The 18,467-nt window shown below is 35.0% G+C and overlaps 1 protein-coding gene across 4 annotated transcripts in view; it reads left to right on the top strand.

Moving 5' to 3' along the window:
- Window positions 1-18,467, top strand: part of LOC122789323 (collagen alpha-1(XII) chain-like) — a 1,412,827-nt gene that overhangs the window by 1,153,409 nt on the left and 240,951 nt on the right. The gene's annotated exons all lie outside the window — the stretch shown is intronic.

Here is an 18,467-nt window from a genome sequence, read left to right as displayed (position 1 = left end):
GGTAATATTTCAGTGTGGTCAAAAGCAGAAGCCTATAGCAAGATGGAATCGCTCATTGTCTTGGCTGTCCTTGCCACTGATTTTAGAACCCCGGTTTTACAAGGACTTTTTTCTGAAACCAAAGCTTTAGGTATAACTTTTAAAAAGATGGCTGCAACACGTAGCTAATTCAAAATCTTTAGAACTAATACTTCTGAATTATTACAATAAACAAAAACTTTCATAGCAATCTTCCACAAGTCCAGATTAAGACAATGTAAAACATTAACACAAAAAATTCCTTCTTGCTGCATCAGTGATTTTTTACAATAAAATAAATTGTATGCAAGATCTTATACCTGTGCTGCTACTCTAAATGAAACAAAATCAGAGACAAGGGTGACAGTTTCATCTCCTGCAGGTAGAAACCCACTTAAAGAATTCACATTCATGATGTCAGCTCTTACTTTCAGTAAAAGCCTTTTAACTTTTTTTGTCTCAAACTGTGCAAGAATCAGGAAACCATTGTAATCACTGCATATGCCTGAAGCTAACAGTGATGCCAAAGCTGGCTGCAAACCATACTTAACAACATGCTAACCAGCACCTAACAAGACAAGGTAATTTCTGGGTGATATGAGTGTTAGAACTAGATATGCCCTGGATTTGTGGAATGGCACCATCTTGGTTGGTGGGGAATACCTGTCAAAGGTCCAGATTTTCATAGAATGTTCAGATTTTACCCTCATGTTTTTGGTCTGTTCCTCATAAAATTTGTGGTTTTCTTTCAAATCACTGAGGATTGAACTCAGTAAATACTGACAGACATTTGAGTTTCAAACAGACTTCATCTCCTTCGGAAAATGCATGCTAATACAAATCTTATTCTAGCAACTTTCTAAGTTTATAAGAGCAGTATTTAAAATCTGTCCTTAAATTTGTGCCTTTGTCCTCCCATTATTTTAGACTTTGTCCAGATTTCTTGCTGTAAGCTATAATGAGGAAGCAGAAAGAAATTACTTTGTTCATGTTCTGCTCCTGAACCAGAATGGAGATTGTGTCTTGATACCTGAAAAATACCATCTTCAGCTACAGTGAGAAGTATAAGACCATCTGAAGATATCCTTGATCATGACTGTCATCTTTCTGACTACAGGACTATTACAGCATATAAGCAAAATAATGCCCATATCACATGGACAGTCCAAGGGGTTAGTTTGTGTTGATAAAATTTCTTCAATCTAATTTCTGTACTATTTATTTATTTATTTTGTATTTGTTGAATGGGTTTGTCCAGCTGGGCTACAAATGTCCATTTTCAGCGGATGCCCGAGGAGAAAAGCTCCAACAGAAAACAGAAATTTTACATATTAAATACATATAGAAATACATTCATCAGTGCCACGGATTACTGCATTACAGTGTCATACATTAAACTGTGGCAAGTGAAATACATATAAATACATTCATCAGAGGGATACATTCATAATTACATATTATATACATAATAGTGCAATAGTTGCCTAGCTGAAATATTTTAGTAGTTATGTTTGTACAGTGATGTACCAAGAGGAGAAGATAAAGTAGTAAGTTTGTTTATTGAAGGGAAGGAAGAGAGAAGAGAAGTAGAAGTTATAGGGGAGTGTTTACGGGGGGATAATTACATTGGCAGGTCCATTTTTCATGAAGGTATTTTTTTGTAGCGGTTTTGAATTGATTGGGATGTTCAAGGGATCTTATATCTAGTGGTAGGTAGGCCTTGGAAGGGTTAAAGCTATAGACTAGGTGACCCATTTTGGTCCTTGGTTTGTAGAGTTTTAATAGGTCTTGTTCAGAACTGCAGAGTAATCTAGTGGAACTGATTATACCGAAGCAGGTTAGGTAATTCTAGCCAATTTAGCTCTTTTAGTGAGAGACAGTGATGGGACTTGTAAGAATTTTAGGCAGCAAATCTGAAGTTGTTTATAACTTGTTTAGTAGTCCAGTGTTGAGGCTGGTGAGAATTTGGGAGCTATAAAGTAAAGTGGGTAAGAGGTGGGCATTTGAAAGGATTAGTTTTGCTGTTTTGGTAAGAGATTTTTGTTTTTATAGAGGAGACCTAGCTTGAGATGTGTTTTTCGGATACAGTTATTGAAGTGTAAATCAAAGGTTAGTCTATCATCAATAGTAACACCTAAGAGTTTTGTACTGGTGTCCACCTGTATTTGAGTATTATTTTGTGACAGTATGGAGAAGGAAGACTTTATGTGGTTAAGTTTTTTAGGGAGAAAGAGTAGTAATTTGGTTTTCTTTGGATTTAGGATAAGTTGGTTTTCAGATAGCCAGTTTTCTACAGAGTTAAAAGAGGACTGTGTGTCTGATTTTAGTTGAGTTGGTGATCAGCAATAGTGATAAGTGTAGAATCATCTGCGTATTGTATCAGTGAGGATCCAGGACAGGAAGAGTAGAGAAGGTTGGTAAAGATGTTAAAAAGAAGTGGCCCAAGGATGGAGCCTTGTGAAACACCCATTTTAACAGGAAGAAGAGGGAAGAAAGTTGAGAGCCATTTGACTGATTGGAGTCTATCAGAGAGATAGCTGTTAAACCAAGATATGGTAGATGGAGAGAAGTGTAAGTTTGCTAGTTTAAGGAGAAGAAGTTTATGAGAGACTGTATCAAAGGCTTTAGAGAGGTCAATGAAGAGACAGGAAATAAGTTTGTTACTGTCTCTAACTACTGATACAGAGTTTAGGAAAGACAGGAGAGCTGTTGTAGTGCTGTGCATGGGACGAAAGCCATGTTGGGTAGGTGTGAGTAGATTTTCTTGCAGAAGGTAGTATCAGACTTGATTGTGTATACATTTTTCCAGAATTTTGGAGAGTGGTGAGAGTATGGCTATGGGTCTAAAATTAGTTATATCTGTGGAGTTTCCTCCTTTGTGTATTGGAAGGGTGTAAAATTGCTTACATATGGAAGGGACTGTGGATTCCGTAATAGAGCGGTTTATTAGAATAGAAACTGGGAAAGCAAGAACATCAGCAGCAACCTGAAGGAATGCGGAGGGAATGTTGTCTATGGATGTGGATCAAGGTTTTAATTTAGATAGTAGAGTTTTAATATAGTTAGTGGAGACAGGTTTGAGGTAGAAGGTAGTAGTAAGGTTACTACTGATGGAAGAGTTTGAGCTATTAGGTCTATTATTGTTGGTGGGATGGTTTGTGTCTTGATTTAGTAATTTGGATATTGAGTCTGTAAAGTAGTTGTTAAATATGGAGGCAGTTTCCTCATGTGTTTTTGTCAGGATGAGGGTTAGGGGAGGCTTGCCTACCTGGGTGTAGTATTTGATTTACAGAGTGCTAGAACATTTTAGGGTTGGATTTAAAGGTAGAATATGGATTATTATAGAAGTTTTTCTTATCTTTATGTATGTGGCTTTTGGCAAGATTTCTAAGTTCTTTATATTTCTGGAGATCTGTTTGATGTTTAGTTTTAGTCCAAATTTTCCATGCTCTGTCTTTTTTTTTTTTTAGTAGTGCACATGTGTTTACGGTCAGCCATGGGGCTATGTTAGACTTTATGCAGACTGTTTTAAGGACTGCCACAGAATTTAAAATACTAAGGAAAGTGAGTAGTTTTAAGGGATTCCAGTTCACTTTTGATAGTAAAGATTTGAGAGTTTCAGGATTAAAGTTTGTTAGTTGTCAGTGTTTGATAAACCTTTGAGGTTTAGCTTGATGGGATGTGTATCTTAATATTTTTACTAGACAGTGATCACTTAGGGAATTTAGTAGCGTTTCCGGGTTATGGTATTTGAAAGGGTGAGAGACAAGAATCCAGTCAAAGAGAGACAAGGCTGTATGGGAGTTATTGAAATAAGTGGGATCAGAGATGAGTTGAGTAAAGCCGTAGTGATTAAGGTGTTGTGAGGAGTTTTGAGAGGAGAGAGATAGCCAGTTAATGTTGATATTCCCAATAATGACAGTTTCATTTGGGATGTGTTGGGAGATATGAGCAAGCTTATTTTCCAGTAGGGAAAGACTGGACATTGTGCTATATAAACAACTGACTTACTACTACAGTTGTATCTACCTTCATTTTTATAAATCTTATTCCTTATGGAGAATGATGAGCCAGTAGCCATATGTCTACACATACTACAAGACTAACATTTGAACATTCCTGGTGTCTGTAGAAATTTCTTTTTACCTTGCTCAACCAGACTTTTTTTCCTACCTCTTTTGAAAGTAAGCAATGGTCTCATCCCCAATTTGGTTAAGATATCCTCATCTATAGAAAAAAATTTCCAATGATTTGTAATAATTTCTCTTATTAAGTAAGCTTCACTACTAAACTGAGTAATGAAGCTTGGGTCTATATTAGATCAGCAAATGCTTAAAAAAGCGAACGCTGATTGATCGAACTTATTTAAGCGTTTTTTTTTTTTTAAATAGCAAAGCAACAGAAACCCAAATTTATTCCTAGGGAAAGAATTCAGTTGTCCGTTTCTGTTGCTTCGGTATTTTCAGTGCTGTGGTGGAAAATTACGGGTCGGATTCAGGTAAGTTTGTGATTGTGTGGATGTGAGGGTTAGGACGGGTTAGGTATGTGTGCGATTGTGTGGACATGAGGGTTAGGGCGGGTTAGGTGAGTTAAGGTTAGGGAGCGGGTGAGGTGAGTGTGCGATAGTGACTGACCTTAGGGTTAGGATTTGGGTTAAGGTAAGTGGATAGTTAGTGGTGTGTGTATAGTTTAGTGTAGGGTTAGGTGTCAGATTTTAGGTGTATGTGTGTGGATTGCTGTTTGTTTGGTGTGCTTGTGTTGTGTGTATGTGTTTTGGATCAGTGATTTTTTTCCCTAGGAAAAAAAATCGCTGATCTGACAGTTCGAGATTGTAAGCTTTTGCTTACATAAGTTCGATCAATCAGCGTTCACTTTTTTAAGCATTCACTGATCTAATATAGACCCACGAAGCTTGACCCATAGTCATTAAATTCTGGTAATCTATCTGTAGACCTATCAACACCTGAAGCGGGAATAACAGAAGTAAAAGGAATGGTTCCAAAGGAATCGCTGGTAACCCTTAAGTCTTCCATCCCTCCTGTCCTATCATGTTGACATAATATAGCCCGTTATGTCCCTTTAAACCATTTTCCCTGTACTTTCATAATATTATGGACAAATACATCCGGGTACCCCCGATTAAGAAACTTTTGTCTTAATGTCTCACATTCAGCTTTAAAATGGATGTCCAATGAGATCATCCTGGCAGCTCATACCAACTAACCTTTTATCACTGACTTCTGGTGGCTAGGATGTGAACTAGTGTAATGCAACATAGTATTAGAATACATCATTTTACGATGTATTCTAGCTACATAACAACATAAATTTTCCTCCTTAACCAAAAATACATCCAAGTATGTAATACTTTTATCCCCAAATGAGCTAGAAAATTTTAAGAAATCAGTGGTACTATTTAAAGTTTGAACCAGGTTGTCCACTGCCAGGATGTTACCTTTAAACAACATAAAAACATCATCCAGAAATCTGGTATAAAAACAAATGTTCATCATTAAATCATAGTTATTAAACACATAATGAGCTTCCCAGTGGGCCATCATTAAATTAGCCACACTGGCCCCACAAGGGGAGCCCATAGCTACTCCCACTTCTTGCAGATAATAATCACCTTCAAACATGACAAAATTCTTACTCAAGATTAAATCTAATAATTCTTCTACTATCCTACTTTCATCCATTGGGGCTCCATGAAACCTCATCCTCTCTATGACTCACTCCACCCCTACATCATGGGGTATAGAAAAATGCAAATCAACTATGTCAACTGTTAAAAAAATTAATTTCATCATCAAAATACATTTTATTCACATTATCTAAAAATGTCCAATAATCCTTGCATATATGTTTCTCCATGTGGACATAGTTTTTCAAAATACTGTGAACAAATTTCGCATTGGCTTAGTTGATGGATTGCCTTGCATTCACAATAGCATGCATAGGAGGGTCATCCACACATTTATGTAGTTTAGGGACTCCGAATAATGATGAAACTCTGGAAGACAACACCCTTAAATAATTCAAGGTCAACCTGTCTATCAAACCCTCTATAAATAAATCCTCTAGGTATGAAGAAATATCCCTTTGAGCTCTATTCACTTCATTGATACTAGATTCTCGGTAGATAGAGCCATCCAATACCTTTCTCATATGTTCATTATAATTAGAGGTTTCCATAATCACCAGACCCCCCCCCCCTTGTCTGGTTTTAACACCTTTAAAGGTAGGGACCTTAGTTGATCCAATGCTGTCTGTTCCTTCTGTGTAATATTTAAGGCCCCTTCTTTACACCGTTCTTTACCCAAGTCTTTCAAGTCCAGCTCACACAAAGTTTCAAAACACAACCATGGGTGAACAGGTGGGTTATAAGTGCTCGATACTTTCAAACTATTTCCCACACTTGGATTATTTCCATACATCAGTTTCAGGTTCGATTTACATACAAACATTTTCAGGTCTGATAAAGTTGATGGTACACTACAGTGCTTCGTTGGAACAAATGTAAGACCCTTAGCAAATAATTCTACCAGCACAGGGTCTAGCTCATAGAAAAGTTATACACATTAAAATCCCCTCCAGTGTTAGTTAATTTGTTATATTTTGTTTGGCCCTCGGTGCTTAAATTTATATTAAGTATATTTACCTCTTCTTCTTGTTGGTATTGGAGCTGTTGTAATTTCTGGCTACCCCTCTGGTGTTGTATACTTTCTGAAAGTTCCCACTGGGGCCCTGTTGAAAATCCTGCTGCCTGTTCCATTGATTAGTATTTACTTTCTTCCAACTTAAATTGTCATTATTAATGGGTAGTCGCTCTTCACTATGGCCTTTTTCATTGTTTTCTTCAGCCCGTTTTTCTCTTACATTCAAACTCCCCTTCTCTCTGCTACTTCCATAGTTAGTAGCTTTGGACTGAATCAACATGTCCCTAGATGGGGGGGGGTAAGGTTGAGGGTATGCTGTCCCATTTTTATACTCCATTAAATCTCAATTCAACTTTCTCATTTTTGTTTCCATATTCTTCATTATTTGTTGATCGATCGAGGAAAAAAAATCTTTTATAATCTTAAGAATATCTTCCAAAATCACTATGTGCTTGAATTTTGCCATCCATCCTAGCCACTTCCATTGTCAACTGATCTATCTCCTCCTGATAGTGTTTTGCCTTTACCACTATCAGTTCCAGTCCATGTTTATTGAATAAAGCCACAAAATCTTCATGGAAAATGGAACCAGGCACCAGTCCATTTGGAAACTGCCAGGAACGAAGTCCTTTTGATACCAAACTTTCCTTCCTGCATTCTTCGAAAAAACCAACTTCAATTTGTAATTTTCTGAGTTTAAATAATTTCTTATCGTGGGCTATTACTTTATTAACCAACAAATCCTGTCCCCCAGCCGGTAGCTCCTCACTCCTTAATTCTGTAGTTTTTTTTAAAAGTTGGTGCTGCCTTTATTCAACTGGAGACATCTGGAGCTCCAAAAAGCACCGGGGACCCTGCATCTCGATTTATTACACTCTCAGTATTTGTTTCTGCAGTGGAAGGTTGCATCAGCTCTCAGCAGTTGTTTTTTTCCTGATGGGTGCTTGTAGGTGGGTTCACTTTCCTCCCGACATTACAATCCATGTTAGCCAGTAAGAAGGTCATCCCTTGTTGGCTTAGAGTGTCCACTCTTTGTGACAAATCACACAAACGCTGATTCATACCCAAAATTAAAGCTGTCAACTTGCCCATGCCTTTGGAACTGGATACACATCCTGTTAACGGTTCCAACGATAAATCAAACAAACTATTCAATATGCCTCTGGATGCCATGTTTTACACTAGTAGCCACATGAAAACAAAAATAACAAACTTAGTTCACCGACTCGACACCACAAAGGCTCAGAATACTTCGCAATACTTTTTTCAAAACAACAATCCTGTGAAGCGCTTTTCGTCCGGTAGCTTCACTGGACTTCTTCAGACAAGTTTTTGAAAAAGTTACACAATTTAAAAACACTCCCATGCAGGTAATCAATCAACTAAACACCTTATTAACAGCACCCAACCAATTCCTATAAACACTATCCTTTACTAAATCATCTTGTAATTACTAACACCTATATATAGTACATCTTAAATTATTACTATGTATATAACTTATTACATATTTCATTTAAAAAAATGTAAATATATATATATATATATATATATATATATATATATATATATGACCTGTCCACTCCTAACACTAAATCCCCTCACTCGACGAGACACTTACCGGTCCGGTTCTCACTCTCACCTTCGGTCATCATTGTTGTCGTCCGGTGTTTTCGGCCGTCCGGATCCGTCGGGTCGCGGGACCCATATATATATATATATATATATATATATATATATATATATATATATATATATATATAAAACATATGTATATAAATATATATGTCCTACACCCTTAAAAAAACTTGCATGTATACTATTTCAAACTTTTATAAAAACTACAGTTTTGAATAACTAAATAAAACCTTTCTACATATGTATATACTTATACTTGATTTCACATTCAGTTCTATAATAAAAATATATAATAAAACATTTATTAAATTATTACAAAAAATTGGAGAATTTTTTCTACAGATGAGGATATCTTAACCAAATTGGGGATGAGACCATTGGTTATTTTCAAAAGAGGTAGGAACCTTAAAAGTCTGGTTGAGCAAGGTAAAAAGAAATTTCTACGGACACCAGGAATGTTCAAATGTGAGTCTTGTAGTATGTGTAGACATATGGCTACTGGCTCATCGTTCTCCATAAGGAATAAGATTTATAAAAATGAAGGTAGATACAACTGTAATAGTAAGTCAGTTGTTTATATAGCACAATGACAGTCTTGTCCAGCATTTTATGTGGGCAAGACAGACAGAAAAATGAGGGAGAGAACATATGAACGTATTCTGGATATTACCAAAGAAAAAAGTGAAAATGCTTTGGCTAGACATGTATCCCTCAACCAAGGACATGCATTTAAATTTAGGGTCATCGACCAAATAGTAGGGGACGACAGAGGTGTGTTCATCAGCCTACCTGTAGAAAAATATGAGGTATTATGGCAGATGCGTTTAGATGCTAGTAGGTGGCCAGGTCTAAATGAGGTAGTGTCCATCTCTAGTATATTGAAATTGAGGAGTCTGAATAGATAAACAAATAGGCAAAGGTGTTTTGCATGTTTTAAAACTTGTTTAACATCTTACATTAATTATTTTTTATAATGAATTTTTTATTATATATTTTTATTATTGAATTGAATGTAAAATCAAGTATAAGTATATATATATGTTGAAAGGTTTTATTTAGTTAGTTTTTATAAAAGTTAGAAATAGTATACATGCAAGGTTTAGTAAGGGTGTAGGATGCATATATATTTATATGGGTCTACTTCATATGACTGAAAGCTCATATGATCGACAAACTTTTCAGAGAGACCAAAACACCTAAAGCTCAAAACACCGAAAACTCATTTGATCAAAACTCATAACATCGACACATGAAATTCAAAGCATTATGCCCTTTCCCCACTGTAGCACGACCCTAGAGTTAGAATAAATAGTTAGGTAGGGTATGGGGGGCACAACCCCCCACATTATTTAGATAAATATTGTCAGTTATGTTATAAGTATCCACGTGTATGTTTAAAAGTTATTATATATGTGGGGGGTTGTGCCCCCCCACACCCCCCTAACTGTGATGTTTAATTATACCACTTCCAGTTCACACCAACTCAGAGAAAGGGGAATATATTTACACTCCATTTATCCAAATTTGGTGTGATCATGATGGTAGTATATTTAGAGATCAGGATGTGAAGGCTAAGTTTTCACATAGGGACATTCAGGGAGGTACAGCCCCTCCCAAGGAGGCATATTTTATGTCACTCTTGCTATACACCATGTTGATATATTAGCCAGCTGTGAACTGTTCTTCACTACACTGGGAACAATATAATGTGGTTCTGTATATCAAAACAGATCTCAGATTTGGGATAACTGAAGTCTGAGGCAGACAATATGAGTGGGTTGTTCCAGAAATGGCTTGACTCCCTGTTGTGGTTTGTTGATCTTAAGCAGTATGGAACAGAACACAACTATCACACTTTACTGGTTAAATCCAGTGACCTGGTCTGAATTCAGTTGTATTATTTTTCAACAGGTATACTGTGAATTACATACTTCTATGTCATACATGGAAGGTTAAAACAATGAGACATGATGAAACCCCTTACTACTACCTTTTTTGAGAATGCTTATTGTCCATAAACTATAGCTAGAAAGAGGGATCTGATTATTCTTCAAAAATGTTCTTCTCTAGTAATGTTAAATAGTTAGATGGAGGGTCTGCATTGAGTCAGGAATGTATCCATATGATTTGACAGTGACTGATGAACTGAGAAAAATGTAGTAACAATTTATGCAAAAGAGTTAAAAATCACTATTATGAAGGATGCAAGCCTTTCTAAAGTGTGGCAACTCATCTGATTTACTCTTGAATAGCCAGCACTAGTACTTCCTAAAAAATTAAGTTACTGCCCATTTATGGAGGTTAGTCGCCTTCTGTGTGGAGTCTGCATGTCCTCCCCACAGTCGAGTGACATTAAAGATATGCAGGTAGGTGCATGCATGAATGGATGTGCCTTCTTTGAAGGTTGGGCATTGGGCTGGCACCTCGGCACCATAAAAATCCACTGCCAATCATTAGCAGACTGGAGTTTTGCTGTGGCGACCCCTAACCGGGAAAAGCCAAAAGACATTACTAGTTACACGTGTAAAATTATTTCAATGTATGGAGCCTGCATTTTCTGTGACAGTTGCTTTTTTTCTTTAAAGTATTGATGTTGCCCTCCTTCTCAAGGAATCAATTATTCTGTGAGGCAATAGGTGCTGTACTACCCTTACAGATCGGCGATAGCCTTACCTTTAGTGTAATGGAAGGTGCAATAATACCTCATTGGGTTTAATACTGTTTCCATCCTGAATGAGTTGCATCACATTTTGATTTACCCCATTCTCTTCTTTCATTTCTGTTTTTTTTTCCCCAGAAACACTGATTTAAAAAAAGCTAATGGGCATAGAAGTAGGATAGATGTTTACTGGGAGATTTATAGTTTCAGATTTCTAAAATGTTTTTTTTTTTTTTTATTTTATTTTTTTATTGTTATTTATTTATTTATCCTTTGTTGACTGGGTAAGTCCCACTAGGCTAGTAGCTTCTTTTCACGGAAGAACTGAGGTGTTTTTTATACTACTAGGGGAAATTTGACCAGGGCATTGGAAAATTTCCCTTCATTCAGTATGAGGAGACATTTCACTGTGGCACTTCCGGTTTCCTCTCTGCATGTGGAGGCAGCTCGCACAAGTAGGAAGAGACATCTGCGAATATGGGAAGATGTAAGTGACTATGGTGCTGTTAGTCAAACAGCAGAAGCTGGAAATCAAGGAAACATTGGTAGAAGATGACATGGTAAAGGAGTTGGTAAAGGCAGTCAAGCCTTTTCAAAGGCAGCTTAAGCAGACAGAACCAGTTTCAACAAAATCTCTTCAATGAAGAGGTTACAGTACAAGAATGTGTTGTTAAAAACTTCAAGTCAGGAGGATTACGGGATCATTTATTGATGGACTTAGTTAACATGAGTGAACCAGAGAATGGCAAATATGTGTTGTGGGGTGAGGTGATGGAAAAGATTCAGATGGAAGATAGTAGATTGAAGCAAGACATTCGATAGAAAATCATATGTGGAAATGGTTAAAGCAGGGAAGGAAAGCAGGAAAGAAGAAAAAAGATGTGAGTTTAAGAAAAAAGAGACTTTCTTAAGGTACGAACTAAAAAGAAGGGAGAATTCGAGTTGGACAGATATAAGGTATGCAGCAAACTAGAACACTAGGAATTAAACCTAATGAGAGAAGAACATTTATACATATTAATAGAGTGACTTTTTGTGACATTATTTTCATGACCAGTCAGATAATGGAAAATCCCTTTAGGATATGAAAAAAGAAAGACCATTCTCCATGGAATTTGTATGCGTGTAAGCCCTTTTGCAGGGAAACTAAGAAGACAATTTACATTCAATTTAGGACTAAAATTGAAAAAGAGACTTTAAAAGGACATTTATTAAATTATGTAAAGATGTATTGCATTTATGTAAAGTATATGACCATGGGGATTTATGGACTGGGGCATGGGATTGCTATGTGATATAAAATTAAAGAATGAGAGTACTGTGCATTTTCCAAGTATTATAAATGTCAACGGGGACAAATGCATGGTAAAATACTGGGAACAACCAAAAACATGTTTGTTATTGAAAAACTGATCATTTAATTAAGAACTGTGTCAAAAGGAGATGGTTTGCATGTGAGGACATAGGACAGGATGAAAGAAACTGGGAACTGAAATTTTATAAGTGTAATAAAGGGAGTCATTTGGGGAAGAGTGTGAAGAAAAAGGAAATGAACTAGAAGTAGAAACAGTAGAGACAGTAACAGAGCAATGTAAAAAGAATAAAGGTATAGAGAAAGAATTAGAAACAGTGGAAACACAAAAAGAAACAATTGTTATGGATAGAGAAGAAGTGATGCAAAATTTTATATGAAGAAAGATGCAAATATGGAAAGAGTTGAGAAAGAAGAGTCAGGGTTCAGTGATAGTGATGAGGTTAAACGGAATATAGTTAAACAAACAGGACATTCTATTGGTAAAAGAGCATACAAGAGGAAAGGAAGATTACAGAGAAATTTAAAAAAGAAAAAAGAAGGGACAAGGATGAATATATTTTATATTAAGGTAAACTTACTTGTAAAATTCTACCCCGTAATATTAATATTTTGAAAAAGTTACGCAGAACAATATAGATTTTGGAATTGTGTAGTAAGCAGGAATGTGATATTATTATTTTAGAAGATATCAGATTCTTATCACAAGTTGAAAGATATCAAATAGAAGTATGGTGAAAAAAAGTGATTTGGAATTTTGGGAAGGAGACTTGTTCGGGCATTGTTATCTTATACAGAGACACAATTAAAGTGTTAGATGTTAGCTTTTGTTACAACAGGTAGAACCAAAATTGTTCTTGTAAAATGTAGCGACCAGGTTATTAGAATTGTTGTTGTTTATGCATATGTATCCAAGAAAGAGAGTGAAGAAATGTAAGAAATATTATTCAAAATTGTGAAATTAATATGTAGATTGTGATAGTAAGGGATTTTAATTGTAATTTCAGACAATCCAAAAAGAACGCATATGATGTTAAGTTAGTAGGGGAGTGGACATTATAAAATATGAGCATAAGATGTGTATAAGAGAGTAGAAAAGAAAACATAAATAGATTATTTTTTGGTATAAAAAAGCTAATTAATAGCAGGAGAAGGTGTTCTCATGACAGTTTTTTTCAGATCATAGGACAATTTTGACCGTGATAAAAGGAAACTCTTATAGTATACAATTAGGTAAGGGTTTAAAAGGAATAAATGAAATGAAATGGGATGACAGGAAAAGTGGGCAAGATGAAATTATGGACAGATCATGTGGTTATCAAAGAGTTTTATAAGGACTGTCAGAGAGGTTGTTAACCTTTAAGCAGAAGTATAAATTATGTTATATAATATTGGAAAAAGAAAAGATAAATATGGATAAGATATACTATTACAAGTTAAGTGATGTTATTCACTGTATGTAGGAATGACGAAAATTATTTTATGAAACAGCAAGTGTTATATGAGATGAATCAGAAGAAAATAGAGTTGTTGTTGTATAAGCAAAGATATTTTGCAAGGAAAAAAGAAGAAATTGCACCACGCTTAAGTAAAAAAGAGAATAACAGTGTTCATAGGTTCATAGATTCATAGGTAGGTACTAGGCTATTGGCCCTGGGGCCTATACAAGCCTAGCCAAAAAGGTACACTGTCTTTCACCACCCAAGAAAATTATTTTCCTGTGCCCTTGTCAAGCAGAACCACAGAAGTGATCCCCAGGGTGAATTTCCTCTTACCCATCCAGATTTATTTTGAAGAGTGCTAATGAGGAGCTCTGTTTGACATAGATTGGTAGTTTGGTCCAGTGTATGGGAAGTCTCTGGGACAGGAATCTATCCCCTCCAGCATGTTCTGTTTATTGTGGTGACAAGGTTTAGGTCCCTAGAGCGTGTAGCTTGGAGGGATTGGGATTTCTTTAAGTGGAGCATGTCCAACAGCTCTGGGTTTGACATAGCTTTGTATGTTAGGCAGAGATCGCCTCTGAGTAGGCGATATGCGAAGGAGTAAAGCTGGAGTTTTTTGAGACGGTCTGCGTAAGGCATCTGTTTGAGGCCAGTAATCATCTTTGTGAGGTATTTTTGTGGCCTTTACAGTTGTTGTAGATGTCTTGTGAGGTACATACCAAAAGGGGCGTTGTACTTTGTAATGGGTCTAATGAGTGATGAGTAGAGGGGAACAATGACCTCTTTTTTTCTGGAAGAGAAACCTTTTGTGATGAGGTGTGCCACATAGAAGGATTTCAGAGAATTGAAGGATTCTGCACTTAATAATATAAAACACACAAGAGAAAATCTTGAAAATGGTAGAAAAATGTATTAAGACTTTTTTTGAAGGACAGAGGATAAAAATTAGCAAACAGTGAAAAGTATATTCATTGTCTGATAAAGACAATAAAGATCTAGAAAGAAATATTAAGATAGAATAACTAGATCATGTTTTGAAAGTAGTGAATTTAGCTTCAGCTACAGGACCAGATGGAACAGAATATAGAATGTATAAGGACATGACAGTGGATCAAAAATGTTTTTAATAGTATTAAATGTATAGCTTGATAAAGAGTTTATTTACTGATAATTGCGCAAGGGTGTAATTAGATTTATACGCAAAAAAGGTGATAAGATAAGAGTTACAGAACTGGAAGCCAATAGTATTAAATAATACAGATTACAAAAATGTTATGAAAATTTTACTAAATAGGATGGGGAAGAAAATAGATAAGTTGTAAAGGGGTATGTATATGGTATTAAAGGAAAAAAGATCTAGGATTTATTATTGATAATTAAGGAGGTAATAGATAACATATTATACAGAAATGTAAACGCAAAATTTATAGTAGAGGATTTAAGCAGAGCTTTTGGTTCAGTTCATCATTCAGTGTTATGGGAGATATTTGAAGGTTATAATATAAGGGAAAAGATAAAAAAATGTTTGTATTACAGCTTATAGGTACAATATAGTTAAAGCATTAGTAAAAGTGTGGCTTAGTGAACCTATACAGCTTAAAAAAGGGACTAGACAAGGATGTCCATCAAGTGTTATGTTATTTATATTACAAATTAATGTGATATCTATACATATGAATAGAGAGATGGAATTTATGAGTTATATTTTAAAAGAAGGGATAAAGTTCTCAATTCCGTTAACTTATGCAGATGATGTTGCTAAGGCTAAAATAGGTATGATCAGTGTGATAAAATATTTACAGGAAACAATTCATGTGATAGGTTATGTGATAAATAATGGAAAAAGTCAATGATTAAGATCTAAGGAGTTGATTGGGGGGATTAAATTTAATAAGAGAAAGGTAAAAATTCTTGGAATATGGTTTGGAAAGCAAAATGTTATAGATACAGTATGGAAAGAAAAAATAGAGGAAATGAGAACTACATGTCTGTTTTGGAAATCCTTTTGATTGTCTTTTCAAAACAGGTGTATTTAATAAACTCTATTTTGTTAGCTAGAATTGCATATTTAACAGATGTTTATAGTTTACTGTTGATTTTAGAAAAATGTATTTGGGCATCTAAGTTAAATCCAATGAAAAGGGGGATTCTATATATGCATAAAGAAAAAGGAGGTTTGGGGTTAATAAATCCAATACTTTATATTTTATCTTTGAATTTGTATTGGGTAATGAAATGTTTAAAGGACAACGATCATTCCAATTTAACACTGATACTGAGTCTAAAGTATAAAATGGAATGGTTAAACTTTTATAGTTTAAAATTAAGGAAATGGTTTTATAATAAAAAATTAGAGAACTATCATGATAAAATTATGTTGTGGAAAATGGGTGTTAAAAATTTGAAAAGGAGAGAAACATAGTACAATAATAGTATGGAAATGTATTTTTGAACACATCTGTGGAAAAGGTTACATAATGAAATAAAGAGTGCCATACAAGCAAGAATATTTTGATGTAAAAAATAATGGAGTGGCAAGATTTTTTATGGAAACTGTCTATAAAAAGACTACTAGTGAAAACAAAGATGGCTTATAAAGTAAGAAACATAAAAGTTGTTTGTACAGTGGGGAATTCAAAACTTTTGAACATGTTTTTTAGGATACAAAAGGGTTAAATGACATGGAAAAACATTTTAGATTCAAATTAGGTGGAGGGATTTACAGAAATATGTAGTATAGATATGAATATGATTGACTTCGGATATTATAAGAATAAAAGTTAAATGTATTCTATGAGAATTGATAGAAATTTTTTGTATTATATGGATAATATGAAATCAAAGGGTGAAGGAAGTTAGGTTTAAAGAAACATGGGATTTAGCTGTGCTGTTAAAAAATAAGGTTTTGGCTGTCGAAGTTGGAGTAGGGGTCAGAAGGCAAAAATGATTATTGTCTTGCTTAATTTTTTGAGAAAATGTAAAAGAAAAAATATATATTCTTTATAGTATAGAAACTGTAAATATATATATATATATATATATATATATATATATATATATATATATATAATGAATAAGCATGTATATTTTAATATAGCATCCCTACGTTTTGTGAGGTTATCACTGGTGGCACCAGAGGGCTGTTCACATTGATCAATGAATCTAAGATGCAGACTGTGAATGGAGATGAGCTGGAGAAGTAGAAAAAAACTGTAATTTGATAATGCACTCCTTCTCAAGGAATCAGTGATTTTAGTAGGCCATAGATGCTGCACTACCCTTACAGCAATAAACTGTGAAGACAGATCCATACACCTTACCTTTAGTGCAATGGAAGGTGCAATATGATACTTCATTGGATATTAATATTGTTTCCAGCCTGAATGATTTACGGTGCATTTTGATTTGCCCTATTCTGTTCTTTCTGTTTTTTCTTTTTTTTTCAGAAACATTGCCATTGATTTTAGAAAAGCGGATGGGCATAGAAATGGTGTTACAGTTTCAGATTTCTATTTATTTATTTTATTTTTTATTTAGCTTTTCTTAACCATGTTCATCCCACTATGCTAGTAGCCTCTTTTCATGGGAGACGTGATATGGTATTTATACTACTAGGGGAAATTTGACAAGGGCATCAGGGACCTTCCCCTACTCTTCACTGTTGTGAGTGGGACCTATTTTGGAGGAGCACTTTCTGTTTCCATTCCAAGTGCAGAGGCAGCTTGGAGATACAGGGAGGCAGATGGAGAGAGAAGGAGATGATGGAGTGGTGAAAGACATGAAGGAGAAAGCAAATATCTAGACCAGAGAATGTGTACAGGATTCTGAGGAAATGTTTCAAAGAAACTTGTTTAATTGAAATGAGTCTGCAAATGATGGATATATAATTATAACCCTCCAGTTGGGAGGGTTTGAGGATGATTTACTTAAGGAAATATTGGTGCAGAGGGAGACAGAAAATGAAGGAGATGTTTCCTGAGGGGACATTATGGAGAAGATTCAAAAGGAGGATGCAGAGACAATCCAGAAGAATAGTGGTGAGATGGAAAAGAAAACATATGCAGAGAAAGTAAAATAAGGCAAAAGTAGAGCAGCAGAAAAGAAGGCAGAGAAATAAAAAAACAGAAGTATGTGGTAAGGATTTAAAGTAAAGAAGGCAAAGAAATTAACAGGTATGAAGTGTGGGACAATTTAATAGTTCCTTTGGGGTAAAAGCATATGAATTAAGAGCATATATTAGAAAAAAAAGAGACATTTTGTGACATTATATTTGAGACTGTTTTTTTCAATGGGAAATTTTCTTGGAGAATATGAAAAATGAAAGACTGTATCCCATAGAATCTTGATGTAATAAAAGTATTTAACAGGGAAACAAAAACAAAATGCATGTACAATTTTGAACAGAGGTAAAAAGAGAGAATTTGAAAGGACATTTTAAACTTTTATATAAAGAAGTACTGGACATCGCAAACATTTATGACAAAAGGGGTTTATGAACTGGTGTCTGGGATTGTAATATTGTGTTAATAATAGAAAGAGAAAAATATACATATACCAAGCATCACAGAAAACAGTTCCAAACTCAGAAATAAATCCATGGAGCTGACTAGAAACCACTAAACTTTTTATTTAATTGAGCACTTTCATCAGGCATTCGCCCCAAGACTTCATCAGAATAATTGAAATTAATTAAACATCTTCATTAAATACAAAAATGCTCCTATCACATGTCAAACCTA

Source organism: Protopterus annectens, chromosome 14.part0 (assembly GCF_019279795.1).
Source record: "Protopterus annectens isolate FY-2018-M chromosome 14.part0, PAN1.0, whole genome shotgun sequence".
Lineage (NCBI taxonomy): Eukaryota > Metazoa > Chordata > Ceratodontiformes > Protopteridae > Protopterus > Protopterus annectens.
This window is presented reverse-complemented; position numbering and strand designations above follow the sequence as displayed.